Source organism: Coptis chinensis, chromosome 5, assembly GCF_015680905.1.
Source record: "Coptis chinensis isolate HL-2020 chromosome 5, ASM1568090v1, whole genome shotgun sequence".
Lineage (NCBI taxonomy): Eukaryota > Viridiplantae > Streptophyta > Magnoliopsida > Ranunculales > Ranunculaceae > Coptis > Coptis chinensis.
The window spans coordinates 91,772,624-91,796,910 of NC_141460.1; the positions used below are offsets into that span (position 1 = coordinate 91,772,624).

The 24,287-nt window shown below is 38.6% G+C and overlaps 2 pseudogenes; both read left to right on the top strand.

The window, feature by feature from the left end:
• The window catches only part of LOC147500061 (CBL-interacting serine/threonine-protein kinase 23-like), a 37,061-nt pseudogene extending 16,294 nt beyond the window's left edge, over positions 1-20,767 (top strand).
• On the top strand, positions 12,234-13,599 carry LOC147500062 (putative aspartyl aminopeptidase; annotated as a pseudogene).
• Positions 20,768-24,287: the final 3,520 nt, after the last annotated feature.

The following is a 24,287-nucleotide window of genomic DNA, read 5'->3' on the forward strand; positions in this document are numbered from 1 at the left end:
AATCTATAGGTCATCACTCTTTGACAACACAATATTAGTACATGATATTAGTTATAGAAGCTATACGAATAACGATAAGGCATGATATATACAATTAAAAGGATACTACGTCTATCCTTCAGTATGTAGTCCTGGTACAATAACATGGCAACTGTTTTACATTATAATAGAAAGGAGTGGCTGGGTGGCATAGGTTCCATCTTCCACTTTTGTAATAAATATGTGTGTATTGTTGAACTGGTTTAGATGTGCATATGAGTTGAATTATCACTTAGGAATTGGTGCTATGTATAGTTCCTTGCACTGGAATGTTCATTAATAGGTAGCAGAATACGTGCATTGGTTCCATTTGTCATGCAATCAGTGTTACTGTGTTTTCCTATCATATTTTGCCAATTTTTAGTCCCTATTGTAAGTAAGAATGCCTTATCTCTTATGAATATTTGTCTTATTTTCTCACATGTACTGATGGAGAACTACAAAAAAATGCACCCCAATACCTATATGGACTTTCTGTGTCACAAATGGACATGCTCATGATGAGAAGAATAGCCCCGTTAGGCAACAAATCGAAAAAGTGATCGAGGTATTCCTTTTCTTTGCTAAATTGCTACTTATATGTAAACATTTCAGAGCAATTCAAAAATCACCATGACTTATTACCAAAATCAAGATAATATAAGCCTAAGATGTGGAGTTCATTAGGCATGAAAGATGTGGATCAATCAAGGTATAGTATGAGTGTTAGTATGTACCGAGGAGGCGGCAGAGGATTTGGAAGACCTAGAAGTGCAGCTCCAGATTTGCCTTCTTTATTCTTGGATGCTCGAATATGCTACCTAGGTATGCCTGTGTATATCAAATGAGAAGCCGACTTAGATTCATTTTGACTTAATACCAAACTATCTAGAGCAAATTTCACGTATATTTAGCATTAGACGAAAGTAGAATTGTAGAATCTATTTACATTCTAACAGTCTCCATGTGGAAAAAAATTTGTAGTCAGACTATCGGCCATCTCGCTCAATGCAATCTGCAAAGGTAAAGATTGAGGCCGACTGTTAAATGAGCACGAAAGAAGTATGAGCAAGAAGATGAAAGGTTGTGATTATATAAAACCTATAGGTAGACGTTAATAAATACAGAGAAGATTTGAAGCTACTTACAGCAGAAAGAAGATAGTAAGCTCTGAGAGATATCAGTGTGGTCTGGAGTTAAAGGAGGATAACACATCAGTATAGACCACGTTTCTCGTGAAAGTTCCCAAGTAACCTGGTTGATTCCCCTTTTTGACTAATACCTTGGTCGTGTGTCTTGATACGCCTCTTGAGAGTGCCACATAGAGTTGGCCATGACTGAATACATGATCAGGTAAGTAAACACCAACGTGAGGCAATGTTTGCCCTTGAGCTTTATGTATGGTCAAAGTTTAAACTCGCTTAATGGCAAACTGCTTTCTTATCATATTGAACGGAAGCTTCAGATCCTCGCTAGGCTTTAGGGGTATATTTGCAAGAAAGCAAAAGTGCACCTTTAAAACCACCAGAAAGCAATCTCTGCATGAATTAAGTTTGGTAGAAAAGACCGGCATATCAACCTTGTTCCATTGCATAGTCCATTTTTTGGATCAATGTTTATGAGAAGCATTATTGGTGATCCTATCTTCAAAGTCAATTTGTGAGGAGGCAGGCCACTGGGATTAATAGAATTAAGGTACTCCTGTTGGTACAGATGGCGTTCATCATTCTCAACATGATCAAATGAGTAGTACGTGACTTCATCTACTTGAAAATTTTGAATGACATGTTCGTTTATTCGATCAGCAACATCATTGGTTGGAGTAAGGAGAGCCCGCTGGACCACATAATCTATATTCTCTGCATTTTCTTGTAAGGCTGGGAACACACTGTCTATTAGCTGAGTCAAAGAGTGATCGTCCACCCATGGTATGATCATATCATCAGGTATCTTTACCATGTCGCCATTGACACATGCCTCAGTCCCGTCTCCTATACGTAGTAAAAAATCAAAAAAGGAAGCATCTTCCAATGCACGCATATTCACTCTAAGACGGATGACTTTTACACAGTTCCATAAAACTGATCTTGTTATGCATGCATCTATAGTTTGTGCTATTGTACCCTTATTTACAATAGGTAGCGTCTGGCGAAAGTCACCACCCATTACCAAAACTTTGCCACCAAAAGGCAGCTCAACATCCATAATATCTCGCAAGGTTCTTTCCAAGGCCTCAAATGCGTGACGATGGGTCATCGTAGCTTCATCCCAGATGATAATAGAGGACTCTTTCAACAATTCAGCCAAAGGAGAATGCTTACTTATATTACATGTTGGTGCTGATCCTAGATTTATAGGTATTTTAAACCTCGAGTGTGTTGTACGACCTCCAGGAAACATTGTGGCAGCAACACCAGAGCTGGATGTAGCAATTGCTATGCGACCTTTATTCCTCAAATAAGCTAAGATTGAGCGGTATAGAAATGTTTTTCCTGTGCCTCCTGGTCCATCAATAAAATAAACAGAACTTTCATTATGGTCAATTGATTGCATAATAGTGTTAAAAGCAAACTGCTGATTAGCATTCAAATTATGAATGGATGCCAAGTCTTCAGGTGGTATAGGTACTCGTCGCTCTTCCATAATTATGCTGAAGTCTGAAGAGCATTGAATGCATGTTTCTGATATGCACGGTAAATCAAAATTGGAAATAGATTTATTATATTGGGATAACAATGAATTCAATTCTGTGAGCAAACGATTTGTCTTGTGAGTAGAGCAAGTTGTAGAAGAGAAATCATCGTCATATAGTCGCATAACTCATTCCATAAAGCACGGACACCAACTGGTTGGCAATGTACTAAAATAGTAACAAAGCACCGTCTCAATGCTGAAGGCATATGAATCCTAGCTGCTTCCAATAACGACTCCCTTATTGCATTATCACTTTCAAGTAGACCTAATCTCTCCGCAGCTTCCTTAAATGTTGAGCACTCATAAGAGTGGATAGTTTTCAGGTCACTGTAAGAGGTTGGGCCTCTAACATGGTCAAGGAGCAACTTTAAGTAAAATCTTTCTCCTTCGGAAGGTGATACAGCGTGTAGTTTGCCAATAACCTTGTTAAGTCCTCGTCATTTCTGCTCGAACGATATTGTCGTAGTCATCAGGAGTGTTGAATTTATCATCATTGTCAAGGATTAAGAGTATATGTGCATGTGGGAGACCTCTTTTTTGGAACTCAATGACGTGAACATGTGCTACTACTTTACCCAAGATGTTTTTGGTGAAGAGATCATTCTTGAGCTCTTCAAATCTTGAATGAAACGCACGTACTACTACTTTCGGACGATCTTGTGGGGTCTGGCCTTCATATAAATTTTCTTTGATCTCGTCCCAGTTAGGGTTGCAAGTCATTGTAATGAAGAGATCAGGCTTTCCAAAATTTTGAACCAACGCCATTGCATCATAGTATCGCTGGTGCATATCGCGAGGACTTCCTATATAACTTGATGGTAATATTATTTTACGACCGACATTACCTAAAGGAATTGGCAAAGATAGATTTTATAGAAAAAAATATTAGTAATTAAACAATAAATAATAATAATAATAAATATATTTATTTATATACTGATCGGGTTTGTTGCAAACCTGTATTAGTGACCCCAGCAGCAAGAGAATCATGTAAACCTTGGTATAGCTCAGCCCTAATCTTATCTTGGTTGTTGCGTATGAAACGGAGCTGTTGAGTGGCTATCTTAACATAATTGTCAATTGCGTATTGCTGCAAAAGTCTTCCACCACGAAGTAACAATGATAAATGGTTATCTCGAATCTGTACAAATCAAATGTGAACTTAATACATGTAAGCATTGTGTGCATCTTGAATATAATATAAGTATATATCATAATTAGGCACACTTATTATCAATTTAACACCAAAGTTGACATGTACCTGCAGCATGTAAGAATAAAAAGCTCGGCAACTGATTCTACGTGCATTATCAGAAAATATATGCAAATCCCAGCCAAAGTTACCATATGGATGTAATAACGGATACTGTAATGGGTCATAATAACCTGCAGTGTCTGGGATGTTGAATATTTCTCCAGATTTTGATTCAACGATAATGTCCCTTTCACTCATGTCACTTGGTTCTTCACCTCCGACTAAGATAGCTGCAACCTCCGAGGATTCTGGTAGTGAATATTGATGCCGATTAGGCAGTTGCTCTTTGATGTGCAGACGAATATTGTTAAGAATGTCATGATGAGAGACCTCACGAAAAATATGTACAAATCTGTTGTTGGAGTCTAACACCCTTTTCAGGATAGCCAAAACTTGCCTATCAAGAATGTTCCTCTCAGCTAGACGGTACTCCAATTCATGGTCGGTGTCATAAATATATATCTGCAAATAACGTGGCCGGTTACCAGGTTGTGGTAGGAGACCACCAATCCGATGATATATGGCACCTCGGGCACGATATGTGTACACACCATCTCTACCATTTGCCAAATTGTCATCAATATGAACTCCCATAGAAGTAAAAGAAAAAACATGGTTATATGAACGAATATTCTCTCTAAAATGAATACCCTCAGCTGATTGTGATGTGTATAGATATGCTAATTCGGGTGGAGGTGATAGCAAAGGGAGTTTGACATTCCCGTTAAGACAACAGAGACTACTTGTCTCAGAAGGAAATAATTTTGCTCCACAGTGATGACATGTTTTTAAAATCCTGAGTCGAAAGGGTTCAATATAAGGGGTGTCTTCAAAGCCTCTTGCACAATTGTAGTATGAACGTAACGATGTTCTGCTTGGTCTAGTACCACCGGATGGAAATTAATATTGTCTTGTACAGCTGCTAGTTATTTTTACAAAAGATTAGATAAATTTAAGTAAGAAGCTGGTATCTTAATTAGAGAAATTTCCAATAGAAATGAACCTGTGGATGTAGGTATCCTTGTATCATGAATTTCAGTCCTAAATGCATGCCCGGAATGGAATAGGTCACTCTCATCATAAATATCATCTAAGTCAATGTTTGGATTTCCCACATTGCTGCCAACTAAAAATAAAAATAAAATAAATAAATAAAAAATAATAATAACAACAATAACAAACAAACGAATAAATAGTGATAAAATAAGAATTAGAATAATCTAATAATAATTAATTAATTAATTAAATTGAATCATAACTGTAAAATAATACATACCAATATTAACTCGAAATGTGTGACCATTGACATCCAGTGTGATCGGCAAATGATTACCAGTGAATCTACTAAACTCTGATTCAATATGTTGCTTCAATAGAGAGAGTAAATGCTTTACATCTACGTCATACCCAACAACAGTGACCCCTGAAGCGAAAATTTTAATGCGTATATAAACTAAACATACTAAAGTGTAATTAGACATTTACAGGAATGATAACAGTAATAATAATCAATCAAATATATATAGCAGAACCTAAGTGATAAATACCTGAATGTTGTGATCCTTGAGCGCAGGGGCGGATCTAGGATTTTAGATAGGGGCTGCCATGGAGTTAACCTTTAAAGATTTTTTTAGGAACCAATACCAATAAACTAGCATTGATAAACAAAAGAATTATCGCTTTTATTACCTTACCCAAAATGGACAAAATAGTGTTTTCACTATAGACCTAGACAAATATAACAAAGAAATGTGCAAGAATAACATAGCACATTAGCATCACACTAGTGAAGTTTTGACCGCGTGGATTCTTATCAAATACATCTATTATTACATCCAAATCAACTTCTTTAGCAAATTCCGCTCAATGTAAATAGTCATGCAACTGCAAGAAATTCATCCCCATCTTGTTACTTAAGTCGTGTTTTGAGCAATTTCATAGCTGAGAATGCTCGCTCAGAGTTGCCGTGGAAACGGGGAAGTGTCAAGACAAGACGAATCAATCTATCAATCAAATAATAGATATTGATCTTTCTTGTTTCAACTAGTCTTTGACATAATTCGGAGATGGTAGACAACTTCGAAAAGAGGATGCTTGAGCACATCAAGTTTGTAATGTTGCAGTTGACTTCTCAAAAGATGTATCTCTTTGTTTCGCGGAAGTCTCCACAATAAAACTTTTCTGCGAGTTTACAAATGTCATCAATCTTTGAAGGACTTAAAAGCATCTTTCGGATCCAAAGCGTAACTAAGATAAAGAAGCTCTATTGTTTTTCCGAAATCTGTTATTTAATTCCACCAACCGGTAATCTATTACAAAGATTAAATAACTCGACGCGGTAGTGGTGCTCAACCAGTAATGTAATCTTTCTCTTTGGCAAGAACGACTGTACCCGCCATGTGTCGAAAGCACCCATATCGAGGCATATCAATGTCATGTTTTTGCAAAACAAAATCACATCACTAAGGAAAGCGCCCCAAGAAGATCCTCTTAATTCTTGAAGAAGTGCTTTTTCAGATCGAGACTAAGCCGATAGCATTTAAAATGTCTTGGGACTTTTCTTGCGTATTTTACACAAGACATTAGTAATTCCCATAGTCTTATGCAATAAATGAAAAAGAAAGACAAACTCAAAACTTTTCATTGCAAGAATAGCACCTTTAGCTTCTCCACGATAGAGTTGCTTGACCCGTTCTTCATGACGCTTTCAAGAACTATACAAATTGAATCAAACATCTCTTTCAGACTACAAACCGAAGCAAAATGAGAACTCCATCTAGTATCTCCGCTTTCGTTGCAAAGTAGAAACTTGATTAGCTCCTTTTCCAAGAACAAGTTCACCAAGAGCTACCAAAGATATCAATTTCATTTTTCCGAAGTATCTTCCAACTCCCGCTTACGCCACGGCTAAACATGAAGATTAACAATAGAAGCCAACTTGGGAAAAAAATAACCAAATATCGAAACATCTTTAGAAGCCGAACTAGAGCAAGTTGTAGACGATGTGCAAAGAAATGCACATAATATGCATATGGACACTCCTTCGTAAACAATGCCCAGAATCCATTCCATTGACCACGATATTGCTAGCACCATCATAACCTTGACCTCTCATATTTATAATATGCAAATTATGGCGAAAGCAAGGATATTGCATATAGCTTCTTTCAAAGTTAAAGCACAAGTGTCTTTAACACTAACAATACCAAGAAAATACTCTCTAACAAAACCACCTCTATCAACAAATCTTAGGACAATCGCCATTTGCTCCTTGTTTGAATTATCTTGTGCTTCATCAACAAGGACACAAAATTTTGCATCACCAATTTTCTCACAAATTCTCTCTCACTTTATCGGCATAGATATGCAAAAGTGTCTTTTGAATTGAATGTGAGGTATATGTGGCATTTCTGAGCATCTTTTAATAATTTGCAACCTTGTCATTCAACATCGCTGCAAATCCCAACACTCCCTTGAAATTTCCACCATTTTTGACTTTTTGGACTCGTCATGGCCTCTAAAAGAAATCCCTTGTAGTGCAAGAAATTGAATACAATGAAGAATAGCTTTGACTAGCAAACGGTTCTTAACAACCTCTTCTTTAGATAATGTATTTAACATATTATCTATATGTCGAGAAGGATTCATGAAATTTTCACAAGCTATCATCACGACCTATGAGGTGAGCATGGACCTCCTTCATGTTGCAAAAGGAACATTTCTTTCCATTATTAATCTTCTTCCAACATTTAAAACCTTCAACAGTGAATGCAGGGGGCTCGCAGATTTGTTTCAAATATAAAACATGGAAAACAATAAGCTCTATCTCAGTATGGAGTGAGTACTCTAGCCAAGGAAATAGTGTGAACCAAGAGGAGTTGAACCGGCGAGTTTGCTTTCCGAATATGGTGGATGGATACTCTTTCTCACTGAGTTCAAGTAACCAACGCCCCTTTCCAAGAAAAGCTCGTCGAACATCATCTTGTTGATTAACCGGGTAATTATATATTGGAGTACGTTTACCCGGATCACGTTCAAATAAAGATGTGGAGTCAACTTCTTCAACACTAACTCTTTGGGCTTGAGGAGAAGGTTCAACTTGCTCAATTTCAACAACTTGAACTTGTGAAGGAGGTTGGCCATCTCTATCAAGTCTTGAAATATCAAGACTAGATGATGTAGAAGTTACATCATTTTCCGGGGTGACATCTTTGGGTTTAAAGAAGGAAAACATGGTTTTCATTTTCTTACGAGCTTGATGTTCAGACATTCTTACCTAAGATAAATCATAATAATTTCATAATCAATAGTTTGCTCTATACTAAAAAAAAAAAAAAAAATATCACAATAATAACTACAATAATATTCAACTAATTAAATAAGACAAAAAATTAAATGACAATCTAATACTCCAATATAAACTATAAGTTAACAAGGCAATAAGTCAAATAGAGAACACATTAGTATTTGAAAATTGAAAAACAATAACGAAATAAAAAATATAGGCATAATACAAAACAATTTACCTTAGTCCTTAGCTAATGAATAGTCGAATATGAAATAAAATGATAAATAGATTAGGCGTGGAATTGAACCGAATTTGGAAGAAGATAATAATATAGAACAAAATTTTCTTTTTGTGAATAGTACGTCTCAGACGAGTGAAATGACACAAAGTAACGAACTTTCAGTTTTTTTTTTTTGGTTGACCTTTCGGTTTTTTTTGTTCGGTTTTACTTTTTGGAGAATCTCTGATTGTAAATTGTGAGAAACTGGAATAGACAGATAGTGACTTGTGGGCGGTGGGCCTCTATTATGAGTTGTGATTTCTTTTTTTTCTTTGTTTTCGCTAATAGGAAGTTGGGAAGTGGGAACAGCAAACAAACAGGACGGTCAAACTGGAATTGTGTGTGTTTGTCACTTGTGGGCCTATGGGCTAGACGGCTAGTATTCCTACTACTATTTTTGGGGGGGAGAAGTTTGGGGGCTACAGCCCCTGTCAGCCAACCTTTACATCCGCCCCTGCTTGAGCGTCAACTTGGATAGATTCTTCTTGGGACTGAAGTTGGCTCGATTCTTCAGCATTAACTATAGTAAATGCTAATTAGACAATTTCATGAATGATAATGGTAATATTAATTAATCAAATATATAATGACCCAATTAATTACCTGAATGGTGTGAACCTTGAGTGTTAATTGGTACAGATTTTGTACGGGACTGAAGTTGGTTTGATCCTTTATCATTGGCATGCATAAATAATCAAAGGTAAAAACATAGGAGCAATTAAGTTGGATTGTTCATTCAACATTTAAACGTTAATTCAACATTAACACGGCGTCTACCTGATGAACATAGTTCCTTATGCTTGAAACGTTCTTGTTCATCAGCCCTAAGTTTCTTTTGACGTTGATAGTAAGCACGACTTCATTCACGGCTTCGTACGCATTCGAGGGCTCGTTGTTCATCTGTCATTCGCCGTCTTCTATCTTGCTTACGAAGACGATCACGCTCTCTGACCAAGGAAAGCTGTTCTTCAGACATGTATTGGCGTCGGTTTCTTTCTCGTTGTTGATGATCCCGACAAACATGAGTTGTGTCACTAATTACAGTAGACTCCGGTAGGGAAGAGTCGTCCATGATCAAAGCCTTGAAATAATTGGTGGGCAAGAGAATGCATCCAATTAGAATTAAGAACTGTTAAAAAAAAAAAAAACATTTACTGCATAGAAGGTGATAAATCTAGAACGATAAATCAAGTAATTCAAAACAATTTATTATGTAAATGTTAGTTTGGCTGAATCTTTCAGTCGATATATATGGTATACAATGCGATTGGGATGTTTCAATCCTGATGTCGGTTTAACATCGTGTGTCATCCTCTGTCCTCATTACGATCACCAGTATGGGTAATGATAAGTTTCAATGAAGAAGGTGGAAGAGATGAGAAGAATTAATAACAATTAATCGAAAAAAAATGTCACGAACTCTAATTTGAAATGACGATAACTAAAAATCAGGCCAAATGAGATTTCAAGCCTTGTCGTATTTCTATGTTTAAGGAACAACATCTTCAAAGTTAAAATTATACAAATACAAAAAATATTTATATCTATTAATAACTTCAAGGTACCTCTTTGGGGTTTAGCTAATTAGCATTTTCTCGGTACATCAAAAGATTGCCGATCCTGATTTCCAGAGTCTTGATTGATTTCTTACTTATGATATGGTATTATGGTATTATATAACAAGAGAAACACTTATTCGTCACAGATCACAGATGATTAAGGATTTTTTTTTTTTTTTTAACATATATAGAGGTGGCGGAGAGAAAGGGTGGGTGAGTTTGAAGCTTGAGAAGTGAGCGAAAATGGAGAGATCGAGAGAGTGAAGAAAAATCAAGAATTGCTGAGAAGTTCAGTTAAGTGAATGAAATGACCAAAATGCCCCTACGTCCAAACACATTCACTATTCACTCGACTCCTCGTTATACCTACTGTGCACGTGGTACCCACGTGGGATCCACAAACTTTTTTAATTTTTTTTTAACTTCTAAACGTTAAATTACTATTTTGCCCCTAAAAAGTTAAAAAATAATAATAAAATATGAAATTACCAAAATGCCCCTACGTCCACGCACATTCACTATTTACTCGACCCCTCGTTTTTCTATATATATATATATTAAAGATTTCGATTCACTTTGCTTCCTTTTGTGGGAAATCAAAAAGTTGTAATAATTTTAAGAAATGTTTACAGGTTTTAAACGTGGTTTTCCAATTTACTGTTGCTATAATTGATATCTGCAGAAATCACAGTATATCTTGCTCGATAAACCTTTCTTTTTACCCCTAAATATTTTTTCCAGGGTTTTACTAGCTTCATTGAGCCAACTCCCAAGCATTCTCCGCATCTTGGCAATAGTATCAAAACACACGAGTTATTAACTAATTAATTACAACTTACAATTAGTACCATCGATGTAAGAATTACTTTTGATGCATTGCCATTACTTGTCAAAATTGATACTTTCAATAGAAATTTGGTTTGCTGATACAACATAAATGTAATATTAAGAAACTAAATATTTTGAAAGTGTTAGTTGTTACAAGAAGGAAGAGCAAGAGCAAGAGCTCCATCTCATCATTATAATTTGTTATTGTTGGTCAAGTTTCATTTTTTTCTTATTTACATCGTACTCTAAAATACTATTAAACCAGTTACCCCCACGGCCCCACCCCCCAATCTACATTTACTTTTAGAACAAATGTCTCAACCATCATTAGTTTAGGTGTCATCTTTCGTCATTTTTTTTCGAGATAATAGTAATAATAATAATATAATAATAATAATAATATAATAATAATAATAATAGTAGTCATGTAGCTGCTTATAAATCTTACCTCCACCGGCTCCACGTCCCACATTTTTTTGTGACTCCACCACAAGCTTTGAGCAATTTGCTTGGAAAGCAGCATTGTTAGCACTTCGGACAATGGGGTGCAGCTCATTTGACATGCCCGAGACCGAACTCAAGAAAGGTTTGTGGTCACCTCAAGAAGATGAAACACTTAGGAATTACATGTTCCAGAACGGTCATGGCTGCTGCTGGAAGTGCCTCCCCGTCAAGGCTGGTGAGTGTAAATATTCTTGTCGTCGAACATCATTATTATTCATGCGTGACATGTGAAGTTCAAGTGAAAAGTACACTGCTGGAACACCTTGCCGTCTGCCCAAAACGTCCTTAATTAGATTACCAAAGATCAACTGGTCAAGTGGACACACGCCGAAACACTACATTTCAGTAGTTTTCTTTCTCGAACGCTGTAGTAGCCATATTTAGGGATGTATCACATAGGTATTGGGCCAAGAGATAAGGCCCAGACCATAGTATGTATTGGGTCCAGAAAATGGGCCCAGGACCAAACTATACCCCATGAGTAACCCTAAGAGAGGGATATAAAAAGGAAGAGGGAGGAGAGAGGAGAGGAGGAGGGGGTGGAGGTGAACTACGGCGGCTTGATCCCGAAAGGGTACGTAGGCAACCTAATTGGTGCAGCCGATCCAAAAGAGAGCGGGAGTATGAGTGAATTGTGATGTCGCGGTAATTGGGGTGCGACAAATGGCGCCGTCTGTGGGGAGCGATTAGTAAAATAGCTGTTCATCCAGAGACTCGAAGATCGTTACACCCACCAGCTTAACAAGGAAAAATCAATTTGTACTGTAACCAAAACCAAAACAGTGAAGATGGATACCAAAACACACAATGGCGGCAATGCACAGTTTTCACTTCCTCAAACCTTATTCCTATTTTCCAATCACTCCATCTTCTTTATCCCCAAAATACCCCTATTATTTCCCTCAAATTCCTCTTCGGAAATTCTCATCATCCACTCCTCTTATTTTCTGCTCCAAATCCGAACCAATTCTCCAGGATTCGAAAGAAAGTTCAGCATCAATAGTAGGAGACTTACTTGATTACCTCAACGAGTCTTGGACTCATTTTCACGCTACTGCGGAAGCAAAACGCCAATTAATAGCTGCGGGGTTTCATTTGTTAAAGGAGAATGATGCCTGGGATTTAAAGCCCGCCAAAGGCGATACTTTTACCGGGAATATGTCTTCTTTGGTTGCTTTTGCCATTGGACAAAAGTACAAGGCGGGTAGTGGTTTTCATGTGATTGCTGCACACACAGATAGTCCGTGTTTGAAATTGAAACTGAAATTCTGCGAAGTCGAACTCCTGACCTTGGTCAGCCTCTCGCGTGTTATTTTTACAACTCTACCAAAGTCTGCGTAGTTGAAATCTGGATATCATATGGTGAATGTACAGACTTATGGAGGTGGTTTATGGCATACATGGTCTGATAGGGATTTAAGCGTTGCAGGACGTGTTATTTTGAAAGCTAGTGATGGGTCGTTTATTCACAAGCTTGTCAAAGTGAAAAGACCTCTACTACGTGTACCTACATTGGCAATTCATCTTGATCGGTTTTGTCAGATGAACTGGGTTGCAGCGTTGATGAGATCACGAGTGTCGAGTTGAATGTTTGTGACACTCAGCCAAGCTGCCTTGGAGGGGTTAATGCTGAATTTATATTTTCTGGAAGGCTAGATAATCTTCGCCTCAAGTTATTGTCTTGTTGAAAGCTCTTGTTGGTTCATGTGAATTTCACGGAGACTTGGCAAGTGAACATGCTATTCGGATGGTTGCTTTGTTTGACAATGAAGAGGTGGGGTCGATTCGGTACAAAGGAGCGGGTGCACCTACAATGTTTCAGGCCATGAGAAGAATAGTTGATTGCTTGTCTCAGGAGTATGTGCGTGAGAATGCCTTTGAGCGTGCAATTCGTCAATCGATGCGCTATGCTGCTCGAGTTGGCTTCTACCTTTGTTTGGCGTCTATTCGAGTTGGAGCTGCTGGATCTGATGATATATTATTAAAAAGATTTAGTGTTCAAAGATACATTAGTAATTATACAAGGGGCTTTAATCGGATCTATGATATTGGGATTAAAAGGGTGTGTCGATCGTTGGCTTCAACTATGGTCCTTTCACTACTTCCTGTTCCTGTTACTACCTTGGACTTAGCTTGGAAGTTGGAACCATATACTCTGTTACTTTATCTATAATGAAGAAAGATCATGTTCTAGCATTTCTTAGTATCATCACTTGCAGACAGGAGTGTTCTATCTACTCAGAGGCAACAAAGAGTGGTTCTAGTAGTCCTAAGTGGGATCAAATGTTTGCCTTCTCCAAAGATTGTATATAGTCTTCAGTGGTAGAAATATTTGTGAAGGAAAATAATAAGGATGATTTCTTGGGTCGAGTTTGGTATGATTTGGCGAGGTGCGGCGTGTTCCATCGATAGTCGGTTAGCTCCACAATGGTACAGAATGGAAGATAGGAGAGGGGATAAATCAAAAGGGGGAGAAGTGATGGCTTCAATCTGGTTTGGTACTCAAGCTGATGAGGCATTTGCAGAAGCATGGCACTCAAAGGCGGCTAGTGTGCATTTGGATAGTCTTTGTTCGATTAAGTCTAAGGTTTATCTATCCCCAAAATTGTGGTGTCTCGAAGTTTCAATTATCGGCTTCAAGACCTAGTGCATGGGGAGAAAAGGGGGGGTTGATGCGATTTCGAGATTATGGCCAAAGCCCAAGTGGGGAATCGGTGTTAAGGACTAGAGTTGCTCCCGTCCACAGCAAATAGAGGCCTATCAAATCCCTTTTGGAATGAGGACATGATGTTTGTCGTTTTGAGCCTTTCGAAGATTATCGATGGTATCTGTCGAGGATCGTTTGGCTTTTTGTCGAGATGAGGTTTTGGGTGGGATACATGTACTGTTAATGCAATAGAACGACGTTTGGATAACAAGCCCGTGGTCTCAAAGTGGTTTAGTCTTGATATGAACAATAACTTCAATGAGTCAAAAGTGTCTAACAGGTTTGGTTCTAGGATTCATCTTCGTCTCTCACTTGATGGAGATTACCATGTTTTGGATGAGACCATGATGTACTGCAAAACAGCTCTGGAAACCGCATGTTGGTGTGCTTGAGATGGGTGTACTGGGAGCAACCGGACTAATGCCAATGAAGATCAAGGAGGGAAAAGGAAGCCAACCGATGCATCTTGCATTGCAAAGTATGGTCGAAATGGGTTCGCGACTTGTATAGTGATCGACAGTTTGGTGCCGAAATGGAATGAACAGTATACATGGGAGGTGTTTGATCCCTGCACTGTCGTGACAGTTGGAGTGTTTGACAATTGTCACTTAGAGAAAAACACTACAGTGGGGGTGAGAGAGGCTGTTCACTAAGGATCTGGAAATTGATCAGTTACAGGCTGAGCTGGCAACAACTTCAAAGGGTCATGACATTCTTCGATGTGAAGTCCAAGCTGCACTAGATGCCATTTCTATATGTCTCACAAGATGAAGGGTCTTGAGCTTCAGATTTTGAGGAAGCATGAGCTGTTCAGCCGGCTAGAAAGTGACTTGCACAAATGTGCGAAGAAGGTGAAAGTCGTGGAAGGGATCTTGCCGAAAGTATCTGAAGAGGGGAATTCGTTGTGGGAGGATGTGAAGCAGTACAATAAGACCTCCCTCTTTGTTTAGAAAATGATGATGCTCTTTTCAATTGTGTTACACAACCTATCCAGAGGAGCAAGGTGACAAGGAGTTAGGAATGGAATATATCGTAGAGATTGTTTCTTGTTGTAGTAATAATGAGGGAGAAATGCTTAGCTGTTACGATGCAAGGGATAGTTCTCATACTGGAACTGAAGTTAGGAGATCGGAGCCTTGTAACAATGGTGGTGTCTCTGAGAGCTTTCGACAGAAGGAGAATCTTCAGTTTGTACAATGTGGGAAAAGAGTTCCTATCAACCACGAGGGCCGGGGAATGTTTTTGATTTGAATGATACTTGTGGGAGAACAATGAGGATGGGAATGTGGTGAAATTCTACGGATGTGGCAATGGGGATAATTATCTAAGCTTATTGGATTCAAAAGATGGTGATGAAGATAATGAGTTGGTTGAGGCTTTTGTGACAAATGAGAATAATGAGGTTTCTGTTGAAATTTGGGGCCCTTGAGTCATCATTACTACTTGGGGAGTTGGAAAGATGTCATGTAGTTCTTCCTAATAATGGTGATACGGAAGTTATGGAAGCGGACCACAGGAACAATGATGCAAGGCCCGAGAATATTGTGTGAAGAGGAGGTTGAGAGTAAAAGGCGATGTGATAAATGATCATATGGTGGGTATTCTTGTGGATGCACACACGATAAGAAGAATGAGTTTGAGGAGGCACGTCGATTGATAGAAGACTTTTGGAGCTTAAGGAAGTTTCCACTTGGGCATCACGATGGTATCCGGATTCGGGATCTTGTTCAAGCTTTGGGAAACTTGAGGGAGCAATGGATTTATGGCAAAGTAAGAAGTTAATGGAGGGGTATGTTTCCGAGGTATTCCGATATAATATTTTGGTTTGCCGGCTTTTGAGAGGAAACATGCTAATTGTAGTGAGGATGTTGAGTTTACTCTAATGGGTGAAAGAGATAGAGAGGAGCTGCCTCTATGCCAGAAAGCGGAGGGGTTCGAGAAGACCCTTCGCGAATATTCTGTGGGACTATCTGAATGGGGGCGGGGGGGATGACCCCTCCGCGGACCCTCGTGCCCAAACAGTGCGTGTGGGGCAGGCAGAGTTGTCACGGTCCGGTGTGCTCGAAGCCTCGAGCGAGATAGGATATGCGGACAGGAGATCCGAGTCAAGCCTGGGGGCAATGAGAGCCCCAACCGGCAAGAGCCCGCGGAGTGGGATGAGCCCTCCGCGGATCAGAGATGCTAGAGATACATGGGGCAATGAGAGAGCCTCAACCGGCGACAACCCGGTCGAGCCCGCGGAATGGGATGAGCCTTCCACGGACCAGAGATGCTAGAGATACATGAGGCGATGAGAGAGCCCCAACAGGCGAGAGCTCGAGTGAGCCCGCTGAGTGGGATGAGCCCCAGCGCGGGGACGAAAGGCAAAGAGACAGCAGGTCAAAGAGAGTAGCCCCAGAGCCTGGTTGAGCCGCAGGTCGGAGATGCAAGAGATATGCGGACATGAGATCTGAACAACGGGGGCGATGAGCCCTCCGCGGACATGAGATCCGAGTCAAACACGGGGGCAAGCAGAGTTACCCTCATCGACTCCACTCCGAGAGCGTAGATAGCGGGGTGAGCCCTCTGGGACATGAGATCCCAATCAGACTTGGGGGGCAAACAGAGTGGCCCCTCAATAGACTCCATTTCAGAGTAGAGACAGTGGGGGGAGGAGGGGGATGAGCCCTCCGCGTGCCGGAGTTCCAGAAGGAACAATACTATTGAGTTCTACAAAAGAGAAATAGAGGGGAGGAGGCCCTTTGCAGACGGTATATCGAATTACATGAGTAAGTGCAAGGGGGATGAGACCCTTGGCGGATACAATGTTGAGTCCTACGAAAGGGAAATGAAAGGGTGAGACACTCCGCGGACATGATAGAGATTTCTATGAAGGAGAGCTTATGGCTGGGCGGAGACCCTCCGCGGACATTGTAGTGAGTTATGAGAAGGGGAAATGCAGGGGACGAGACAATCCGCGGACATAGTGGTGAGTTCTCTGAAGGAGAGATGGTGGCTGAGGTGATACACTTCGCAGACAGGGCAGTGAGTTCCGAGGAGGAGAGCAGGTGGCTGGGGGAGGCATACCGCTGATATGGTAGTGAGTTCTATGTGAGAGGTGTTGGCTGGGTTGAGACACATCGTGGGCATGGTATTGAGTTGAGAGAGAGCCGGGGGATGAGCAGGTGGAGTTCTGAAAGGGAAATGAAAGGGTGAGACACTCTGCAGACATAGTAGTGAGTTATGTGAAAGAGAGCTTATGACATTTGAGACACTCCGCTGGACATAGTGGTGAGTTCTCACGGAAGGAGAGATGGGGGGCTGAGGTGATACACTCCGCAGACAGGGCAGTGAGTTCTCTGAAGGAGAGATGGTGGCTAGGGTGATACACTCCGCAGACAGGGCAGTGAGTTCCGAGAAAGAGAGCAGGTGCCTGGGGGAGGCATACTGCTGATATAGTAGGGAGTTCTATGTGAGAGGTGATAGTTGGGTTGGGACACATCGTCGTGGGCATTGTATTGAGTTGAAGAGAGAGAGTGAAGGGGATGAGATAGTTGAGTCCTACGAAAGGGGAATGAAAGGGTGAGACACTTTGCGGATATAGAAGTGAGTTATGTGAAGGAGAGATTATGACAGGGTTGCGACACTTCGCGGACATAGTGACAAGTTTTCGGAAAGAGAGATGTTGGTTGAGGTGAGACACTCCGGGGACATAGTAGTGAGTTATATGAAGGAGAGCTTATGGCCGGGTTGAGACACATTGTGGGCATTGTATCGAGTTGAAGAGAGAGAGTGAAGGGGATGAGATCCTTTGGGGATACATTAATGGGGGATATGAACAAGAACTGATGGATTGAGTACTTCACAGACATACGGTCCAGTAGCAGAGTACATGGATACGAAATGTCCTGAGGAGGAGAAGACTACGTACAGTCACAGGATACTGTGGATATCTGGAGTTCAAAGAGAGAGACAAGGAAGTTTGAAGACTTCTCGGGTCCGCCGTCGTCATCGTCGCCGAACCCGAGAGGGGGCAAATGTAGTAGCCATATTTAGGGATGTATCACATAGGTATTGGGCCAAGAGATAAGGCCCAGACCATAGTATGTATTGGGTCCAGAAAATGGGCCCAGGACCAAACTATACCCCATGAGTAACCCTAAGAGAGGGATATAAAAAGGAAGAGGAGGGAGGAGAGAGGAGAGGAGGAGGGGGTGGAGGTGAACTACGGCGGCTTGATCCCGAAAGGGTACGTAGGCAACCTAATTGGTGCAGCCGATCCAAAAAAGAGCGGGAGTATGAGTGAATTGTGATGTCGCGGTAATTGGGGTGCGACAAACGCCCTTCATTTAAAGCTATGGTCAAGTGAACACACAACTTACCTTGTCTTCCTTTCTTACATACTCTGACGTCTTTGGATGATATGTCTTGTTTTGGGCATCAAACTTCCAAAGCTCCTACCTCTCGAACCAGGACTCCGAATGCGACAAGAGAGTCTTTCGGACAATCGTATGATGAACTCTACGATAGGTAGAAGTTGTAAAACTGCCCAAAATACCGGACCGCCATCTGGACTGCACATGGACCGGACCCATACGGGGCCACAAGATTGGATGAGTCATCAATCATGGAGCATGTCAAGACAAAAATAACAAATTATTGGTGCAAAGTTGACACCTTGCATGTAATAAATTAGATTAGGTGTTAATAGTGAAAAAAGGCAAGGTGTCACTTTGTTTTAATGTGGTGGATAAAAATGAATTAATGTGGTTTGATGATTCACGTGGGAGGAAATGAGATTTCTCTCAAATGGAGAAGAAATTAGACAAGGGTGGAGGACACTCCATTTACTCCCTTGACTTATTTTCCTTACATGACATTATTTTAGTTCCTTAGTGAAAAAAATCATAAGTTAGTTTTTAGTTTTAGTAAGAAGCTTGTAATAGTTTTAATGGAGGAAACACTTGTTTTCTTCTAGAAAATAAATAGAAGTGAGTTTGATTGTTTATCTTCTTCCTTTTTCTCTCTTTCTTTGTTTCTCTAGTTTAAATTCCTTGTCTCAAGGATCATGAGCTAACTTCCCTTTTGGGGAGTTAATCCAACTCATATGAGGGAAAAACAATTGTTGTTGGTTTGGTAGGTTTTTAGGAAGAACAACTAACTCTACATCCTATCCCAAAATGATAGTTGGTGTAGTGTCTAGTTAGGAATCAAGCAATGAGCTTAGAGATAAGTCATTGCTTGGTTTCACTTGCTAGCATGTATGAGCTCTTTAGTGAGCCATACATGCTAGGGATCAAATTTTTTTTTCCATTAGGGACTTGTCTATGAGTCTAGGAAGAATCAATAAACCTTTTCAAATCAACAACTAAATGTTAGTTTCACATGAGGAGGATTAACTCTCCACCTTTTTCTTAGTAAATTGTATTTTGTTTAAGTGCATGATTTCAAACTTTAATGTTTTTCTAAATGTTATATAGGAAAGAAAACCTAGCATTAGTATTATAACCTTACTCCTTAGTTCCCTTTATTGTAACAACCAATTTGTAGTTGTCCTAGACTTTAGGTTGGTTCGAATCCTTATTCCAACTCTACGAAATCGAAGATCGTGAGTAAGGACCTTGAGTTGCTTTTGCATCAATTTAGAGAGTTCAAACCTCTAAGTAGTAGTAAAGAAGCATATATCAATACACGTATTCGTGTCAATATAACTTAGGTTAAAGGTGTAGGATTCAGTCATTATAGGGTTCTATGGATCCATTTCTTTTTCTTGTCTTCATGACATGCTAGTAATGGGAGGTTGAAAGAAGATGAAGCGAGAAATTATTTTCACCAGGTCATCAATGCCATGGATTACTGCCACAGCAGAGGTGTTTTTCATAGGGACCTCAAGGTGAAAAAAGTTTTGGATTCTAGGCTCCTCAATATTATCCCTTGTTTTGTCCTTGTGATCCTCCCTTTCACAAACTTGATTAGTTGGAACAGAGTTAGACATCTTTTCCATTATTTGGTTATTGCATCCAGAGAATCTGCTACTCGATTCTAATGGAGCTCTTAAAGTCTCAGATTTTGGACTAAGTGCACTGCCTCAGCAAGTTTGAGTGAGTGTGGTGGCATCTATTTCATTTTTTTTGCTTGTTAGTAAATGTGAAAGTTATGCCTAATAGAAGTTTATTCCAAACAATTAATCATCTTTTGCTGTGAATACCCTATGATTATTAGATTTTGTTTTTGTGGAGCAGTGACTAAGAAGTCATATTTCAGTGCTTGTAAAGATTTAACTGAACTTTCAGGAATATGGACTACTTCATACAACATGTGGAACACCTAACTATGTTGCTCCAGAGGTATGTAGTTTTGAATTTAGGATGATCTCCTGCTTCATAAAATAGCTTACAATACCTCTATTCTCTTTCTGTCTCTCCTTTTGGATTCTACTTTATACAAATACTGTCTCTTTCAGGTGGTAAACAGTAAAGGGTACGATGGAGCAAAGGCAGATCTGTGGTCATGTGGTGTAATCCTTTTTGTCCTTATGGAAGGTTATTTTCCTTTTGAGGATTCCAATTTGATGGCATTATACAAAAATGTAATCATCAAATGTGTGTGTTTAGGGGGTGGGTTCGTTAGAATACCATGCTCTGTTATGAAGTAGGATAAGATATTGCATACTATAGGTAATGAGTTATTGAAGATTCATATTCTTGTGTGTATAGCTATTGCATTAGACCTCAATCTAATTCATATTCAAAGTAGTCTCAAGATAATAATAATATGTTAGAGGATAGATAAACAAAAGAATTGACATAATTGATAAACATTAAACTATTGGCTAATTGATCATGACATAGTTCCATTAGCTAGACAAAATTTAAACTAAATTTTTAAATAACAGTTTCAATAGTGAGTAATGTTCATAAATAGTAAGCTTTTATTCATAGTGCTTTGCTTGTCACGCTCTGATGGTTTATGTGTTGTTGATATAGAAAACTTGTTCGTTTTCTAATTCAAATGTCCTCTAAGTTGCTTCTGCTATAGTTGGGTATGTTTAGTATGCTTTTCCGTTTTCATTTTGTTCCATATAAACCTTGTTTTCCTCGTTGTTGTCATATTCTTTCTTTTCTACAGTCTGTAAAAATAAAAAAAAAAATTTGCTCTTGGAAATCTTCTGGTTCAAAAATTTATCCTGTAGATAGCTGTAAATTTTTTTTTATTAATTATAATTTTTTATCTCTATCATTGATTTGTTAATTTTTAACAATCAGTAAATGTAAAACGTATTGATTTACCTTTTTCAAAATATTGGTTGTTGCGTAAATTCATCATAAATTTATCGAGTTTCATCTTGAATACTCGGTTGACAAATCCTTCATTCCTTGAGCCAATTCCGTTTTTTTCAATACATTCTGCAATTTCTTCATCAGCATTGAAATCCATTACAATTTCAGGGGGCTTTGTGACTGTGATAGTGCTGAAATTTTTTTCTCTAACCATTGAGTTGGCAGTAGTATCATCTAAACCTGTGTACATGTCTGCCGTGATTATTGGTAGTCGGTTGTATGACTTCATTTGTACAACTAATGCAAAACTTAATTTTTCTGTAAAAGTAAATGCAAATGTAGAGAAAAATAAATATTTCATTAAGTTATGATGAACTATAGATAATTCAAATCGGAAAAAACTAAAACATAAATTTGATGGATCTAACACTATTGTAATCCTGATCCAATAGATAATTCATCTCGAAAACAACTAAAAAAAATAAATTTGATGGATCTAACACTACACTAATCCTCATCCAATTCTGATCAATTATTTGGGATGCTTAGGTAGTCCATTTCCCAATTTGGTCATCCTATAAGCAATGCTTCATTTATTGACTTCAAATAGGCATTTTCATTTCTCAAGTTTTCAATATATTGATGAAGTTGTTTTTCTCTAGTCTTTGCTTCTTGTAGCTTTTCACGTTTAGTAATGACTTCTTTGTGGTTGACGTCTAAAACTTCAAATTTGTATATTTGTTGTAGAAAGCTGATAGCGTTTCATGCAGCCGCATTTTCTGAGTCCACTTTCTTAGCTTGATACGTCCCCGGAAATGATTGGCTTATAGGATAATTTGGATTTTTGAAGATTTCTCTCATTATTGGCAAATCTATTATGACATCTGCAGCGTATTGGTTGTTTTCAATCTTTGATATGTAAACTGGTTCTCCCTGAATTTTTTCCTTGATTAGAATTTCCCTCAACGCTGTCTTGAGTGAAATATTGTGTTTGGTTTCATACTCCATGAGCTGCATTTTAAAAATTACATTAGTTTATATTATCCATAATGCAAGAAATGACCCCAAAGTAAATATGTGTAAAGCCAAAATTGTTAGTATAGACAGCCATTTTAACTTTTATATATCTTTGGTGTTAATTAAGAAAATAGGCATAGTGCCTAGGCATCAATTCTGGGATTTATTGAGAATAAACAAATTAATTTGGAATGAAGCATAATAGCGGCAAAGTAAGGTATAATTATTTAAAAAGCTAAACTCAAAAAGATAGTTCAATGAAATAATTACTTAAAGCAACAAAACAATAACTCACCTAATTTTAAAAGGTGCTATTTGTTTTCCCATTCTCTCTTCATAATTTAATTGAGACTCTTAGTTGGGTGGTTATTTCTCCTATTTTTTCTTAATGCTCCTGCTGACGTGGACAACCCCAATAAGGCCAAATTGAGTTCAATCGTATTAATGGATTGGAAAGATATCTAAGGAAAAATACCACTCCATATAATCATCAACACCTCGTGATGGTAATTTACCATTTCCAGACCTACTTTTACTCTACTACTATTATTTGTGACTTACTTGGACTCTGTCGCACTGATAAGGAACTTTAGATTTCTCTGCAGTCTCAACGTTTTGTCACTTGATGGCAATCATTCCGAGGAAGAAATAAGGAGAACACATACATTCTCTACTTGTGTCAAGTTTGAAAGCTCTAGGTGAAAACTGGTGGAAACAGAAAATAAAAACCATAGTTAGAAGGGAGAAAAGGGTTGTAATATAGCATGCTCTATGTTGAGCAGGATGACAAATGGCATCCCTCTCAATGCCTTAAGTTATTCCGTCTTGATTCAGGGGCTCTGTAGAGGCAGAAATTTGGAGGACGCTGCTGACTTTTGTGTTGAGATGTTGAAGGCTGGTCATTTCCCCAATGCCTCCACATTGACCACTTTGATCGATGGTTTGTGCAAGGACAAAGGGGTCTAAGAAGCAGAGAGCACTATTAGGAGGTTGAGAGAGAAAGGGGTTTTTGTCAATGACAAATCTGTTAGAGAGCAGTCATTTAAGATATGATGCTTAGTTTTTCGAGAACTTGAAAAGCAAACAGCTACGTAAGATACAACGTTCTGATATATCCATGCAGTTAAACTGCTAAATGCATATGAGAATTCAACTAAGAAAAGATAATTTCTTCATATTTAAAACAAAGTAACTAATATTAAGAATAATAAGTTCATAATCGGATTGCATATCTACTTGGTGAGTATTTTTCTAGGTGAGAGTCTGGGCAATATCATTAGCTGTTGCGATCATTAGAGTCTTTTATAATGTTGACTATTTCTGCATATTTTGTACTAGCTTTCTTCAAATCGATGTTCTGTTTCTCCAAATCAATTAATTGTTGCTGAACGCCAATGTGGTGAACTTGAAGAGATTGTAGTAGTACACTTAGATAATGATTTGTCTCTTTCAAGATTGTTTATCTGGATTGTTGCTTCTTCTACTTGGCTACGTCTCATTAATAATTCTTTGAAATTGAAGTCTCTGATTTCAAATTCATTGATATGATGCAAATAACCAAGTGCTTCTTCAGTTGTTGCATTTTCTGATTTCAACTGTGTTACTTCGGGAGTTTCTGTGAAAGTTTCAGTCATTTCTTCATTTGTGCCTAAAACTTGTACTTGTATAGTCACAATTGAAGTAAATTTGTCTCCTTCTAAAATGGTGTTGTATATAGGTTTTTCATAAATACTGAGTGATAGTAGTATGGTATTTAGTATTGTTCTTCTTGAAGCTTGAATAACTCTGGTGTAATCCATTTCTCTGCAATAAACAATTTTATCAAGATTAGGAATATGTCTTAGTTTAGAATGTTTATAGTAGAATCAACGTCAGCTA